This window comes from Miniopterus natalensis, chromosome 16 (genome assembly GCF_054644295.1).
Source record: "Miniopterus natalensis isolate mMinNat1 chromosome 16, mMinNat1.hap1, whole genome shotgun sequence".
NCBI lineage: Eukaryota > Metazoa > Chordata > Mammalia > Chiroptera > Miniopteridae > Miniopterus > Miniopterus natalensis.
The window spans coordinates 6,908,299-6,924,790 of record NC_142096.1 but is presented as its reverse complement, the minus strand read 5'-3'; the positions used below and the strand labels follow the sequence as shown (position 1 = coordinate 6,924,790).

The window sequence follows — 16,492 nt, the reverse complement described above, 5'->3', positions numbered from 1 at the left end:
GGCAGGGTGAAAGGAGAGGCCGCCTTGATTCCTTGGGTGATTTCGTCCAGAAAGACTTTGAAAGGTCTTTGAATGGGCATTTTCCAAATATCAGGCAGAGGCTGCTAATTTAGTGGCTCAGGGAGGTGAGGGGCTGCTTTCTCTGCCTCCCCTGCGGTGCTTTGGAAGGCAGTGCGCCTCCTGCTGCAGGGACTCCTGGGGATTTCGTGACAGTCTATTAGCGTATTTAACATGTGACGTCTCACTTGTACGAAGTTCCCAATTTTTCTGTGACGGCGGAAACATTTGGGGAATAGATTTGACGTAGAACAGTCGTGCCTTAAGTGAGATAGAACTTTCTCTCCCTTTCTCCTGGTGGCTGTACTCCCCGGGGATTTACCAGCAGCGTGGAGAGGCCGGGGCCTGCCTTCCCCGTGGCTCCCGAGCCCTCGGCCGAGGGCCCAGCCTTACCGGCCAGGCCTTTCGGGAATGAAGCTCCTGTGAGCTGAGCTGAGGGCTGGGGCGCAGTGGGTCAGATTCAGGTGCCACTGACTCGCAGTGTTCTTCCCAAGTTTTAGTATGTTTGTTTTTTTTTAAAGAAATGTTTCTTCATTGGGCCGTATGCCCTAAGGACAAGTTTCAGAGACTTTATATGATATTTTAAAAATGTTTTTCATCAGTTATGCTTGTTTCACTGGGGAACCCGTCCATGGAGCTCCTCAAAGTGTCATGTCAAAGGGGAACCTCGGTGTGCGTGTGTTTAACACGCGTGTGCGTGTTCATTAAATAGTGCTTTAGGTGCATGCACGTTTTGACACATTATATTTTTGTCGTTCAGTTAAAATATTTCTAAATTGCAATGGAAATCTTTTTAATGCCTGGGTTATTTAGCGTGTATTGCTTAGTTTCCATTTAGGGATTTTTCTGTTTGTCTTTTTAATATTGATTTCTAGTGTTGTTCTACACCATACAAAAGAGCATGCTTGTGATTTTAATTATTTATAATGTGTTGAGACACTCCTACGGCCCAGCAGGTAATCAGTATTGTTAAATACATTTAAGAAAAAATATGTCTTTTGCAATTGTTTACATCATCATTTTTCATATGGTAATTACATCAGGTTGGGTAATTTTGTCATTGAAATATTCTGTGTCTCTACTTCTTTTTTTGCTATTTGTTCTATAAGTTACAGAGAGACATATATTAAATCAATGCCACTCTTGTGAAGCTTTCTATTTATCTTGATGATATTTTGCTAGGTGCATGCATATTTAGAAAGGTGATCGAGAAGCCCTCCTCTGTATCTCTAGTAGCATCTTTTCTTATCTTGCCATCAAATGCTACTTCTTGGTAGTAATAGCGTTATACCAGCTCTCGCCAGGTAGTTTGCATATCGCTTCCCATCTGTTTACTTTTAGCCTTTCTGTGCCCCCAGTTTCCAAGTGTGTCTCTTGAATGCAGTGAAGAGCTATACCTTGCATATTAATACAATCTAATGTTTACCTTTTAATTGGGCTATTTAGTCAGTCCCTATGTTATGGTAATTATTGACGTTTGAAATGAAATCTCGCATCTTACTATTCCTTCACATTTACCCTTCCCTTTCCCCCCTTTTTCCTCCTTTCTTGCTTCTTTTGGGAATCACATAATTTAAAAAATTATTTCCTTCTCTATTAGTTTATTGGCTACACATCATTTCCCTATTGTCTTGGTGGATACTGCAAGGATTACATTGTGTGCCCTCACCTTAGGAGAGACTGTTATTAATTAGTACTTTTACAAGGATACAAGAACCTTAGGACACTTGAATTCTATCCATTTTCTCTTATGTTTTGTGCTAATGTTGCCCTATATTTTGGGTCTACCCATATTTTAAACCCCACAAAACATTATCATTTTATAAAATCGGTATTCATTTAGATTTATCTATATATTTGCCCTTTCTGAATCCCTTTCATCTGGGATCATTTTCTTCTGCCTAAACAGTGCTTTAGAAATTTGGTAGAATTCTGTTGGAACAAATCCCTCATTTTTTGACTGAAAATGTCTCATGTCACCTTCATTCAAAAATTTTTAACTAAACTTTTATTTTGAGATATATAGAGATTCACATGCCATTGAGGAAACAACACAGAGAAAACGCATATTACACTTTCCCCTAAAGGTAACATTTTGCAAAACTGTAATTCAGTATTACAACCAGGGTACTTACAGTGACACAGTCAAGACACAGAGCATTTCCATCACCACGGGGAGCCCTTATATTGCTTTTTTCAGACTCCCAAACTCTCTCTTTATGTTTTTATCGTCTTTGATGTATTTTTATGCTTTACTTCTAATTCTCTTACAGAACACCCCTTAGGAACTGGCAGATGCTCCAAGGGAAAAACTGTTTGGGATGCTGGGGTTACTTCTGCTCTGTGATTCCTTTGAAAAAAAAAAGAATTTTTATCCCTACATTCCTGGAAGCTTTGAATATTTTTACTCCATTTTTTGTCTCTCCAGTCTCTGAGAATGCCACAAGCCCCACACCACTTAAGAATTATCCAATAATTTGAGGAGAAAAGCAGAGGTAATGTGAGGAATGTTGGGCTAACATCAATATATTTTCCTTTTATCTGAGATCTTGGCACTTAAAGATTTTTCTGCCTTTGCTACTCTATCAAGCCTTCCAACCATTAAAAAAAAAAAAAAATCCAGCTATTATTATCTCAGTGAGAGTATTGATTTGAACATATGAAACTCTATCATAGTGGGAAACAGAAGTTACCCAAGCCTGTGCAATCTAAATATTTGCTTCAGTTAAGACTAATAATTTGGGCACAGTTTTATTCAGGATATGTTCACTACTTTACTTTGCCCGTTTCCCTGATTCAATTCGTCCTGATTAGATTTTTCTTGCCGTATCACTCCTTAGGCCTAAGCTAGATAAAGATAATTACAGTTCCCAGATGCAGAAAAGATAAGTTGGCTTTCTCCTCCTCATAAGAAATTAAAAACAACCCTCAAGTATAAAATAAACATAAGAAATAATTCAAGTCTTTCTAAAATATATAAAATGTAAATTACTTCCAAAAATATATGGAACCAGGTTTCCGGGGTGTAGGTCCTGCTCTGCCAGGCACAAGGTAGGCAAGTTACTAAATCTTTCTATGCTTAAGTTTCTCCCGTTGTGAAATGTGAAAAAGATTGGTACCTGCCACATAAGGTATTACAGTCAAAGATTTCATATGTCTGAGGTATTTAGAACAATGCTCCACATATAGTAAGTGCTCAATTAACGTGAAAGAACCCAACGTCAACAGCAATAGCCATAAAATACATCAGCATATAACTTACGTACACTCATAATAACTATTGATGATTTAGTAGAGATAAGTTTGATTTCCTTGGTAAATTGACTCGGACTCACCCATTGCTAGAAAATTTTGTGATCGAAATTTTTTTGGTTTTCCTTTTTTCTTCCTTTGCATTTTTGGGGGGATGGGGGCTGAGGGAAGGCTTTCTCTTCTCTGTTACTAGGAAGACACAAGAACCATTTCTTTCTGTTGCTCAGCGTTTATTTCCCAATATTCGAGTCACTCAACATTTATGGAGCACTTATGTTCCAGACCGTGTCCTAACTGTAGAGTTGTGGAGATGAGTGAGACTCCATTCTTTCCCTGAAGTTGTTTTAAGACTTATCAGAATCAGACAGATAAGCAAGAAATGACATCCACATTGAGCCACCTACCTGTGCAGGCTGTGAGAATTTCAGAATACATTAACTTTATAATCCTCACAACAACCCTGGCCCGCAGGCACGGAAACTCAGAGGACAAGTAACTTGCCCAGATGAGATCTGAACCCGGTGCCTCCAAAAAATATGTCCACAGCCTTCCCCCTATGTTAGGTCAGGGACACAGAAACATTTCTACGTAGAAACATCAAATAAAAGGCTGATTATAGTCATCTGCTTATGACCCAAACCACCTGTTAGTTCAGGTGTGTGAACCCGAGTCAGACTGGTCTAGTGGCATTTACCAGTTATTTCCGGCAAAGTGGTCAGACTAATAATACGCAGCCTTGACATTCAGACAGCAAGTCAAAGCTGTGGTGCAGACAGTATTTTTGAATGGGTATTTTTAAATTCAATGAATCATTTTCACCTAAAAAAGTGAGTTGTCATTTAAAAAGCAAAGTGACACATATTCCTTCAATGTTGTGGGCTGTAATTGGAAAAGGCCCTAGTGTGTATTTCCTGTGATATTTTCAAGCTATGTTGGGATTAATGAGCCAAACCGATAGGAACCTGAGCTCCGAAGAGACCCCCATGACGATTTCAACCCTGCAGGAGACCGGTAGCTTCCTCAGCTGTTAGAAGAATCTCTAATCCTCTGTAGTTTGCAAAGGAAAGTACGCGATGGCAGGTTGGAAGCTTGCGTCCACTTTGCGTATGGAAGGTCAGTCCACTGGTTATTTAATCTTAACAATAATAGGAAAAACTTAAAAGTGTTAGTTTTTGCTAAATGTTAAACTTATTAAAGCCATGAATTTCAGGAATTTTTCAAAGTGAGAGCTTCTGGTTTCAAGGACATCCCCTACTGGCGGAGGGCGGTACTGCAGTTTCACTCGGGGGCCGTCTGCGGGGAGAGGCCGCGTCCAGGCAGCCAGGGGGCTGCAGTCAGAGGTGATGGAGCAGGCGGCTCAGGGACGTGGGGCCCTGAAAGCCTAGAAGGAGATGCTCTCTCCGCTCTATCCCATCCCCCTCCTTCCTAGGATTGCATCGGGGAACAAAAAAATCAGAACTCTAATTGGAACAAATTGCAAGTTTGTGAATTGCGACCGTTACTGAAATCTGCCCCCCAGTGAGACGTCCTGACCCATTTAGATAGACGTTGAATTCAATGAGCCAATTGTCCCTGTGCAAACAGGTCAACTCCCTGTTGTCCTTCATCTGAAATTAAAGGGGAAACATCACAGTTGGGTTTTGCTTTAGGGCCGCTACAGCTGATAACATCAGGAAAATAACTTTTCCAATGAAACTACGTTTTCCTCCCCAGTGGAGCTGGGACAGAAGTAAAGCGAGAGGAAGGTGCACCGGGAAGATTCTGCGGCCAAACAGTTTGGACATTAGTCTATTGTTCAAGAAGCAATTTCTGACTGGAAGAAATTGTATTCTTTTAGAGGGACAAAAATGTAATCTGCCCAGCTGGCTTAGTTTCCATTTATATTTTGCAACACCGAGAGAGACTCGTTTCTTTAAAAAGCTTCCAGGATAGGAATCCTGGTAACGCTAGCATGGGAAGGGGCTTAGGGTTTTCAGAGGGACCTCCTCAACCCTGCCTTGGCTCCCCTGTGCCCTTTGAGGGAGTATGTGTTTTTTTGTATATATTTTTCAGAGCACCTTCCTGGGGATTTTATTCCATTTTGTTTAACTGGCTTTCTGTTATACGGAGAAATAAGCATGCGCGTGGTGCTAGAAGTAAGCTAGCTGGTCCTAAAGGAAGTGAAGCTGGAGTTAGAAAACATCCAGGGCTGAGCCCCAAAGGGGTATGGATGAGAGCACTTAGGAGGCGAGGATTTGGAACCTGTGTGGTGACCCCAAAGCAAAGGTCCAAAAAAGTTATGAACATGCTGTCAAGGTTGTTTTAAAGTAGCACTGGTTTGAAACTCTTTGGCCTTCATTCTTGCATAGACGCTTTACATGCAGGAATTGTGAAGCCGTCTCACCCCATTTCCCGTCCTAGGTGGTGTCAGGATGATCAGATTTTCTCGTCTGACTCTGGGCCAGCACCCCCCATTTCTTGTTTCTCTCTCCATCACCAGCATGGCTCAGTACAGCGATTGGGTCCTCATATAGTGTTAAAAATTTTTTTTTTTCCAACTCTCCTTGAGCTTCTGCTTTTATCCCTTTGCTTCCAAATAGATTTAATTAGCTCAGAAAACTACCCCCAGAATTTTTCAGTTTCTTTCCTTCTGTTCTATAGAGACACAGGCTCCATGCTGGTAACAGGGAGACCAAGGGGAACGTCAGCGTGGCACGCAGTTCCCCGCAAATAACGACCCAGAGCAGACGCCCGAGTCTTCCCAAGGAGGAAAGTTGGAGGCACTCTTGAGTCACCACGTGGGGGCCGCGGGAGCTGTCCGTGACGGGTGCAGGGTGCGTGTGTGAGTGTGCGCGAGTGTGCGCGCACACACTCACACACGCACGCACATCAGTGACAGATGACCTATTGAAATCATTTCAGAGCTGTTCTGTGGTTGCCACGACAACCAATGCTCTCTTGGCTTCCCTCTGGCCATGTGACAGGGGCTTTGACGTCAGCCGGAGGCAGAGTCTGCGGCTGAGTCCACACAGTCAGAGGCCTGTGAGAAGCTGGTGGATGCTGGCTGCCGCCGGGCTCCCGCCGCCGCTCCCGCCGCTGCTCCCGCCGCCGGGGCTGTGCTGCCGCCGGGCTCCCGCCGCCGCTCCCGCCGCCGCCGGGGCTGTGCTGCCGCCGGGCTCCCGCCGCCGCTGCCAGGGGCTGCGAGCATGGGCTGTTAAATCCCGCGCTGCCGCCCTGAGAGGTAATTCGCTTCCTTCGCGCACAGACAGGCGTTTTGTAGATCACTGCGGGGCTCCCTGCGCTCTCACCTCCCGCAACTTTGCACGAGCAGCTCCTGCTGCCCCGGGGGGACCGGGAAGCGCTTCTGGCTGCAGACCGCGTGCAGAGTCTGGAATCTGGGTCCGCGCGGAGTCGCGCTCTGGAAGGAGGTTACAGCCCAGTCGCCTTTCTTGCTCGGCACTTGCCAACTTGACAGTCTTGAGAGGCAGGGATGGTGCGGCGGGAGCCGAGCCTCCCCGGAGCCCCGGAGCGCCCTCTGCGCGGCTTCGGGTCGCAGCCCGAGCCCCGTGGCGAGACGTTGCTAACTTGGCCGCTCCTCCGGCTCGGAGCTGGGTTTCTGTCTCGCCTGCAGCGTTCGCTCTGAAGCAGAAGCCGGGCTTTTCTGGGGAGTGGGGTGTTCTGGAAGCGCCAGGGGAGACTGTCAGCGGCTCCCCGTCCGGCGGAGATAACCTGGGCCGCGCGGGGAAGCCGGCGGGAGCCGCGCCTCTGTGCGAGCGGCCGATTTTCGGCTGTGGGAGCAGAGTGCACGCTTCCAGCATCTTCCTCTTGAAAATTCAGCTGTGAAGAGAGTACCGTTGGAGGGTCACGAAGGAGCCACATAAGCTGTTTTTATATTTAAAAATGGGAATAATCCCTTTAGAGGAAACAGCAGTCCTAAAACTGAATTATCATTGGCAGGTCTACTTTAATTTGAACACAGGTATAAAGAGTCACTGAAAATTTGCTCCAGGTCTTGAGTGAGTAATTGGATAACTGATTAGGAAGGCCATTTATTTCTTTACTCCTATAATGTGATAAAATGCAGATGGGTTTATTCTCCTTATCGTAGTTCATTTTCTTCCCAAGTTTAGTAATTTTGAATTTTCTATCATTGTAGACGAGTTGGATCGTTGTGTGGCTTCTAATTCATAGAAAACCTCTGGTATTGAAGTTAATCAAAGCCTAGATGTATAACAGGTTTCTAAATCACACAAATTTGACAGGGAGAAAAAGGCATATTTAAGAGCAGCACCCGTAATATACCTACTGTTTTGATGAATAGAAAATAATAGTTTAACTATGTATATGAAAAAATATATTTTATGGTATGTCACCTATATCTCAATTTAATGCAAGAATATATTGTTCTTATTTTTGATGTTCTTTATTAGTTTCTGAATTCCGATTGCATTTACTTTACTCTGGAAATGAGCATTTTGAACAATATTTAGCTTCAGTGATAAGTGAATAATTGCGGGTGCATCAATAATTTCTCAGTAGCTTTCAATGACTGAATATTCATTTAATTTGCTGGCATTAGATATGTCTATTTTTTATCAGAGTCTCCATGGAGGATTTTCCAAAAAGTCTAATGTGCTTATACTCAAGGCACATCTACTGAAACATCTTCTCATCATTTAATTTATCTCATAATTATAACTCAGAGGTCATATTCTTAATACCCATAGAAATATGCTAATTGATCTACAACATTTCAAATGAGCATGGATAGGACCAGGAGTACTGTTATTTAAAAAGCACTGTCTTTGGTGGGGTACTTTGATGTTTACTTTTTTTTTTTACTCAAAGAATTAGCATTATACTTTTCCAAGTAGCTTTCTGGATGCTCCGTGATGTTTTAAAGTAAGGTTATAAAATGATTGTATTCAGTGCTCTTATAAAATAGACTGGATTTCAGTGGTATGAAATCTGAGAATAATTCAGTGTTGATGGCAAAATGTGAGTGACAAAGTTTACCGTTAGAAGAAAACAACCTAGGCTACCATAGCAGAGGTGCTTTAGAATCTACAGGTCTTTTCTTATGGCAGAATAGGTGGGGAAATGACTCTCATCAGAATCATCCATTTACAACAATGAGACTGTGCTGACTTCAAGGTCAAGTTTGTTTCAGCTTCAAAAGATACTAGCAGAGCACGATTTGCTCTAGAAATCTGCCTGTCCCGTTATTAAATGTTTGTGTAGTTTCAGGGATTTTTAACCTTTTGGGTGCCATGGCCTCTTTGGCAGCCTGGTGAAGCCACTAGACTCTTCTCAGAACGCTGTTTTTTAAATGCATAAGATAAGATATGCAAGATTACAAAGGAAACCACGTTTTTTGAAATATATTAACCAATTTTTTAAAAATTGTGACATGTGCTTTATTAAATAGTACCATAATTTGAAGTAGTGATGAGGGTAGAAGGTATTTCAAGATGTCTGTAATGATTATAATGTATATATGAGAATATCTGCAGTTTTTCTCAGCAACAGAATCACAGGTACTGTGGTTTGTGACCTCCATTTTAATGAAAAGAAATAAAAAATTCCAGTTTGAGGTGAGTGAAACTACAGATATATTTTTTCCATCCAACTTCCTGAATCCCCTTGAATTCCATCTACCCCTGAGTTTAATGAAACGTGAGCTAGCGATGCCAAAAGGTCATAGATGGCATTAAACAAACTCCACATCACCATTTCCGCACTCAGTTCCACCACATTCTGATTTTATTCTCTGCGAGTGTGAATTTCCCACAATCTTCTGATTTCTGTGTGAAAGGGATGATATACCTGTATAGCTACCAAACTATAACTTTTTTCTATTTTCCTCCTTGAAACCCATAAGGATATGGGACTTGGACTGAGGAACTCTTACCTGGTTAGAGAGGGGTTAAGAGGAAAAACTCAGAGTGTTAATGCAAGTTATGCAAGTTAAAACCATGGACCACAGAAGTAAGACTATAGCTATTGACAAAGGGACCTTTATCCACTCAGAGAAAATAAGCACGTAGTGCTTAGATGAAGAATGCAGGATGTTATATGAGATCATAGCTGAAGGAATACTCTAGAAGGTACCTTGTGCACAACATTGGAAACGTGCACTAAAGAGCTTATGTAACTTCCAAGTTTAGTGTAAAAGCACATGCGTGATTGATAAACCGTAATGTTCATTCCAGTTAGTCATGATAGAGCTTGCAGGTCTATCTGCCAGAGGTCCCCAGAAAAAAAAAATTTAAAATCAAGGGGGAAGCCCGGCTGGTGTGGCTCAGTGGTTGAGTGTTGACCTATGAGCCAGGAGGTCACGGTTTGATCCCTGGTCAGGGCACATGCCCGGGTTGCGGGCTCGATCCCCAGTAGGGGGCGCTCAGGAGGCTCAGACTCTTACTTGACTCACTGGATATTTAAGAGCAATACAGGTGGTATTAATATTGTTTAGTGGGACTAAGATAATGCTTCAGTTTTCTCTCCAGCCAATCAGGTAACTTTGCCATTGGTTGGCTGATGTCACGTAGCTTTGTCTTTCTAACCCGAGTTTCTAGTGTCCTGTCCAAAGCCGTCATTTCTCAGCGTGAGAGAACTGGAGCTATGACTTTTTGCATAAGCTGTTGTTTAAACTCAATCCAAATCCCTACCGTTTGAAATGAGAGCTTAGCGATTTTTCCTCATGTGTTCCCTGGGAAATTACAAAAAAGGATTTTCTCAAACATTTCTTACTCTTTGGACTCGAAAAGAACACCTGCTTTGGGGGCTTTGATGAAGAAATTGGAAAGAGTCTAAACTCTCTGACTCCAGGCTCTCCTGTTTGCTTCTTTGATGGCAGGTGTTTGAAAGTTTAAGTTCAGAAAGGAATGTGCCATTATTTTTTTATGAAAGCAACTGTTATTTAAATGGCGCCCTGTGATGGATATCCAACTGGAACTAGCATTCCAAAATATGTCATTTTTTATTGTTTCCAGAAGTGATGCCATAAAAGTTGCTGCTCATTAAGATCCAGATATAAAAATTATATGATAAATATTTAAATTCAGTGGAGCCACGATCTCCAAACTAAAGACAGTGTGTTCTTTTTATCTGCGCTGAGCTTTAGTTTTTTTTGGATATCTTTCTATAAATGCGTTTAATTAGAGACACAGCATCCTTTTAAAATTGAGTTTACACTAATGTAAAACATAGTATGCTCAGCGAACGTTAAAGTTCTAGATTTGATTTGCAGGAAAGAAATCTCTAGCCTGAAAGATATCCCAGCTGCTGCTTGTCCCAATGGGGGGATTGTCCATATTTTCTGAACCCTGTCCCAGTGACTGCAGGAAAACTAAAGGCAGTGTATGAAAGATGAATTTTTTTTACAGGAGGACTCTATATCGTCTTTACTTTTATGACTTTAAATCTTACCCATTAGAGTAAATGTCAGGAAGAGTGTTATAATATTTGGCTGTCTGCTCAGCTGACTCCCACAGACTTTCATGTGATTCATACATCGAAAACCACGACCGAAATTGTGACGACCGTATTTACAACATCTTTGGCGATAAAATAAAAAATAGCATCCCACAAGCAATCCCATCCTACGCCTTCCCACGTCTTCCCATAAATCGGGTGCAGCGCGAGGTGACATCGCTCCGTCCGCAAGTACCCATTAACTGGCTCCTGCGTCCGCAGCCTTAGAGTTGGCTCTGTTGTCCCCTCCCTCGTCTGATCCTTGGGCGGTGTATCTGGAGCCCAAAGGACGCTGTGGCCGTTTGACTTTTGTTTGCCTGACCTTCAGCTCAAACATTCAGATTGCAGACAGGCTTTACGTGCACGTCTGTTTGTAAAGCTGGAACAGCGTCTTACCTATTAACGCTGTCGCTGGCCCCGGGAGACTTGGGCCACACGCTTAGTGAACCTTCCTCGTTGCCTCCTGCCGGCTGGGGCCCTCTCTGCAGGACAGTCCATCGCGGATGGCAGCACTTGTGCCGCTTTCCCTTGGCCACTGCGTAGCCCTCTTTCTCGTCTCCCTCTCTCACGTCTGCTCTGTCGAGTCTGCTGCCTCGTTTTCTCTTGTTAGATCCTGCAGTCTCCTTGACACTCTCTTTTGTCCCATTTCCAATGCTTCTAAACCGCCCCCCCCCCCCCAACAGTTTATAGTAAAGCTAGGGAATTCCTCTCGGGCAGGTAAGATTCAGCTCATTCAGCAAAGTCTTTTTCCTCTTGACGGAGCTGCCAAAATGGCATCTGTCCAGCTGGCTCCCGGCTCCATATGTTGGTCAAACCCAGCACGCGGAATCCTCGGAAATGCTGTCCTTGTGCCCTCGCCCAAGGAGGCATCTCTGCTCTTCTGCTGCTGAGAAACCAGTAGCCCTGACTTTCTGCTCACTTCCTCAGACGCCACCCCCTCCTGGTGGTCTTCCCGCCTCCCCTTTAGAAGGCTGATGGGTTTGTTTGTTATTTCGTGTATTCTTTCAGTGTTCATAGCGAGCCCTGGAGTTAAGCACCTACGAAAAGATTTCTTTTGTGTCCAAGGACTGGTAAGGTTCCTCCAGTTGTCCCTGATTTGCTCACCAGGCAGATGTGGTCCCATCACTCAGACCTCTGAACGAGTGCCTCGCCTCTTATTTTCGGTAACTTAATAAAAAGCAACTAGTTGTCAGAAGGAAGTCTGCTGGTGAATTGAAAGCTGGCTTGCTCCTGACAACTAGTTGTTTTTTAAAATGAGTCCCTACTCCTATTTATGGACATTTTCCAAAAGATCTGGGCTGTTAGATTTGGATAGCTGGTCACCATCGGTTGGCAAGGATAGGGGGCAGGGGCATGCCTCATTACCTCCACCTTCCTTAGAAGGCCTGGCTGGCACTCAGGGTATAACGGATATGTTGGGAGTTGATTTTAAACGGTTCTTATTCAGAGGAGGCTGACCTCCGGGCCGGCCCCGTGGGAGATGAAGGAGGGGAGAGCCTGGCTGGCAGAGCCCACAGGCCACGGGTAGACCTCATATCCATGGCCATGAGTCCTCCACCCTGACTCACTGCCCATGGTCTCCATCACTTGTGACATGAGATGGTGATGGCAGGGCCTGAAAATTGTATCTTGCAACCGAAATATGTCTCTTCCTCTTAGAGTTCTTTCTAGCTTCATGGGCGCAAACCTCACTTCAAATGTCACGAGTTACTGTGAAGATTTTGTAAATTAAACCACATTTCCCCGCTGCTTAACACGATCATTTCAGAGTTACATCTCCATCTGGATGCTTTTCTTTTTTTTCCCAAGGGTAATAAGTTAATGAACTATGCACAAGGGAAGCTGCTATTTCAAGGAAGCTTGTAAAAATGAAAGAACACTTTGTTTGGTTATTTCTCTCACTGTGGGTCCCCCCTTTTTTTTTTTTAAGTCAGGGCACACCTGTTTCCAGGAAATGGTTTGCTAATAAGATAACACTGGTGTGGCAGGAGTGTGCCCAAGAATCTTCCAGGTGCTGTGTTCTTTTCCGTTCATTTTCCCAAGTTGCTATCCAGAGGGCAGATAGGAGCAGGAGGGAAGAGTACCATTATTAATGGTAATTAGCGAGTCTGTTGGCTGTTTCCTTGCATTCCACTCCGGCGCTTTAGGGATCATTATTGGGGCTCTCTTGGCAGTGTTTAAGAGTCAAACCACTCAAACCCCCTTGCTCATCATGGAAGCATTCTAACTTTGCCCAAGAAATACCCCATGGCCATCTGGAATAGTCATTTCTCATTACCCACCTTTAAGGTTAATTAGTATTAATTCCTCATTACTGGGTGAGAAAACCGAAGCCCAAAGAAGCTGAATCTGGCCCAAGAGCACGTGGCCATCAGAGCCATGGCATCCAAGCTGGGTCCATGACTACTAAGCTCTTTCCTTCTCCGAGTAAGCACGTTTGTCGTCTTTCACCAGTCTCCATGGGATACAAAGACGAAACTTAGAAAAGGGGTTTCCATTTACACAGCTAGGCCTGGGCTTAGGAAACGAGTTCGTCTCTAGGCTCAGGTAAGAAGTACCTAGAGTGCTTTAATAGCAGGCAGGCTGTCATCGATTTGGGGGATTCAATTTAAACCTTATTACTTACACTTGATAATGTATAAATGTATAGTGACCGTATTTTCTTGACCTTGAATTATAACATAGTCAAAAGATTTTATCTATTTTTTTAAACATTTATATGAACAGTCTTCAACCAGCATAAGGATTAAGCCACATTTAGTGTTAGATTAAACAGATCACTGTGTTGAAAATAAAATTATTGGAAATCAGGCCTTTAGGGAGAGCTGGACTGTAGCTAACTCTGCCCTGTGCCCTGGGGGAGAAAAAGAGACTTGGAAGTTCCTGCTGTTTGCCAAGTGGGTCGAGAGTCCCTGCTGTCCCAGATGACAGCTGGCACACACAGACCAGTCACTTCCTCTCGCTTTACTTTTTCCTGGTAAAGAAGTAGCACCTATTTGCCAGCCTGCTTCTTTGCAGGAAGGCAGCAAGGCGTTTGCATAGGAAATCTGGCATCTTAAATCATTTTTTCTATGTAAATTGTTACTATCAGAGTAAGAAGCAGCCTGTTTACAAAGAGATTGTAGGTAACGGGGAAAATAAAAAATAATAATTACAATACTTTTGGCTAATGATTATAATGCCAGCTCTAGATGAGGTTTTGTTTAAGAGGGTTAGTCGGGAATGCCAGGCGTGTTCAGCTGGTTGGAGAAACAATTCATACAAGAGAACCAGCTGGTGCTCTTTGGCGATTCCGAAGCTGTCCAGCCTCTGCACAGAGACATGGGTGATTGCAGTGTCCAGCTGGAGGGCACAGGGACACAGAGCAGGTTTCCCGAAAACCAAAGCTTTCTCTCTGAAGTGTATGGGCCACAAAGGATGCATGTCTGGGCTCTGTTTCCTGGATTATTCAATTAACAGTGATAATGTTAGGAACCTTCCAACCACAGGACTCTTCTTCATTCTCAGCGACAAGAACAACAAAAGCCTCGTGGATCCGCCAACGGTCTTCGCTCCTGTTGCTGGAACTCTGTTCCCGGGCTGCTGGGTCTTCCGTCGCTGCTCCGCTGCGCCCCCTTCAGTCCGCTGGCCAGCGTTATCCCGAGTCCTGCGCATGTAAGTGGCTCCGCCCGGGTTAATGAGGTTACCTGAGCTTTGCCCCCTTCCCTGGTGGCTAATTTTGTTTGAGATTTCACAGCGCTTCTAAATTTATGTATGTAAACAGACACACGCTTCTCTCCAAGTCATCTATTAGAATCAAAACTAGGAAGAGTTTTTAACTTTCCTACAGCTGAGCTGATGAAAGTTGCTCTTGTATTGGGTGTTGAAAATGTTCACAAGTATCTCAGCAAAAATGAGAGTTTGCATTCACCTCCCATCAGGCCTGCCTGGCTCAGACTGTAAAGCTGTGGGTCAGTTGGAGGATCGTGTGCCTACTCAGCTCCCAGGGGGAGGGGAAATGCCGGCCTCTCTTAGGTTTTGGAAATATCTGGAGTATTCGGTGCAATGTTCACTTAAAAGTTAACAGATATCTTTTAATTCATTTTCTTTATGAAGAGGGAGAAGTGAGCCCATCAGAACATCACTAATGGACTATTGGAAATACCAAGAGACATTTGTCTTAAGATTTAAATAAATTGAGTCTAGGACTTTGAGTTGAATATGAACAGTGTTGTTATAAGATACTTGGGATATGGACATTGGTTTCCTATGGTTGCTGTAACAAGTCACCACAAATTTAGTGTCCGAAACAACAGATTTATTATTCTCTGCCAGTTCTCAGAGCCTAAAATGGGTCAGCGGGGCAGGGTTCCTTTCTGGAGACGCTGGGGAGGGACCTGTTTTCCTTGCCTTTTCCAGCTTCTAGAGGCACCGGCATCACCCGACCTCTGCTTCTGTTGCCACATCTTCTCCTCTGACTCTCACGCTCCTGCCTCCCTCTTATCAGGGCCCTTGTGACAACATCGGGCCCACCTGGGTAGTCCAGGAGAACCTTCTCTCTCAAGATTCTTAGTTACAGCTGCAGTCTCATTTGCCGTACAAGGTGACATGTTCACAAGCTTCGGGGATTTGGATGTGGGCATCTTTGCAGCCCGTGATTCTGCCAGCGGCAGATAACTTCACTTACCCTCTCTGATCGGTTTTCTCACTGGTCTTCCTGCAAAGCTGAAGGAGTTCATTCCAGCTCCGATCGCAGGTGCGGACTGAGTTTGAAAGGGCCACCCTGCAGAAAGACCCCCTCCGAGGGGGAGGCCTGTTGTGCTTCAGACCTGCTCCGTCCAAGGGAAGCCTCCAGTGGACACCAAACTGACGTGTTCTCCTTCTCCACCAGCCTTGCAAGTGTCACATGCGGCCACCACACAGAGGCAAAAGCTTAGAGGTAGCATCCGTGGGCTCCCGGGCTCTGGAATAGAGAGATTCAGATTCCCACTCTGTCCCTTGCTAAGTCTGTGACGTTACCCAGCTTCCTTGTTTTCATTAAGCCTCAAGTTCTGTATCTGCAAAACAGAGATGATAGCTTCCAGAATTGCTGTGAGATTAGAAAAGAAAACATGCAAAGTGCTTAGCACATGCCTGGAATTTAGTTGCTGCCCGGTAAGCAGTGGCCACGGCAGGGCCTTCCGCCAGGCCTGCCCTTGCCCTGGGCTGCCCGGCAGGCCAGACGTAGAGTGGACACCGCAGGGCAGAGGTACTGGGAGTGGAGAGAGCTGCAGGCCTTGCTGAAGACCAAAGCCATCTCTGTGTTCATAAATGAGGCAGAGCACCAGCGCCGTGCAAACGAAATGGAATTCTGCCCTTCCATTGAACTTGCAGCATTTGTGCACGCAGAGTCTGAGACCTGAGTAATAAAACCCGGAATGGGAAGGCCAGCCCCAGCCTGGAATGGTGTAGGATGTGGCCTTCTCCATATCCTAGAGAGGGGAGAGCCCTGATCAGCTCACTCCATGGCAGTTGTCTTCCATGCTGGTCAGGACCGACACCTGATTCTGTGTAACATTTACAGCTGTATAAATCATCATTTGCTTGCTGACTTACTCTTAAGTAATGGATAGTACTATTTTATCCCAGACTGTGGTTTCAGCTTTATTCTTAATAATCCACTTGGTTGTCATCCTAAATCCTGATTTTAAAAGCCTTCTCCAGATGGTATATATAGGATTTTGGACCAAGTGAATTCTACCTACAAAAGCAC

At 44.2% G+C, this 16,492-nt stretch overlaps 1 protein-coding gene across 3 annotated transcripts in view; it reads left to right on the top strand.

The window, feature by feature from the left end:
• Window positions 1–16,492, top strand: part of NCALD (neurocalcin delta) — a 146,668-nt gene that overhangs the window by 89,319 nt on the left and 40,857 nt on the right. Inside the window, exon 1 of one of the 3 annotated variants that reach the window (XM_087825314.1) lies at window positions 14,349–14,415. The exons of the other annotated variants lie outside the window; for them this stretch is intronic. The gene's annotated coding sequence lies outside the window, so the exon portion shown is untranslated. Of the gene's footprint in view, window positions 1–14,348; window positions 14,416–16,492 lie in introns of those variants that run through there. 3 annotated transcript variants of the gene reach the window in all.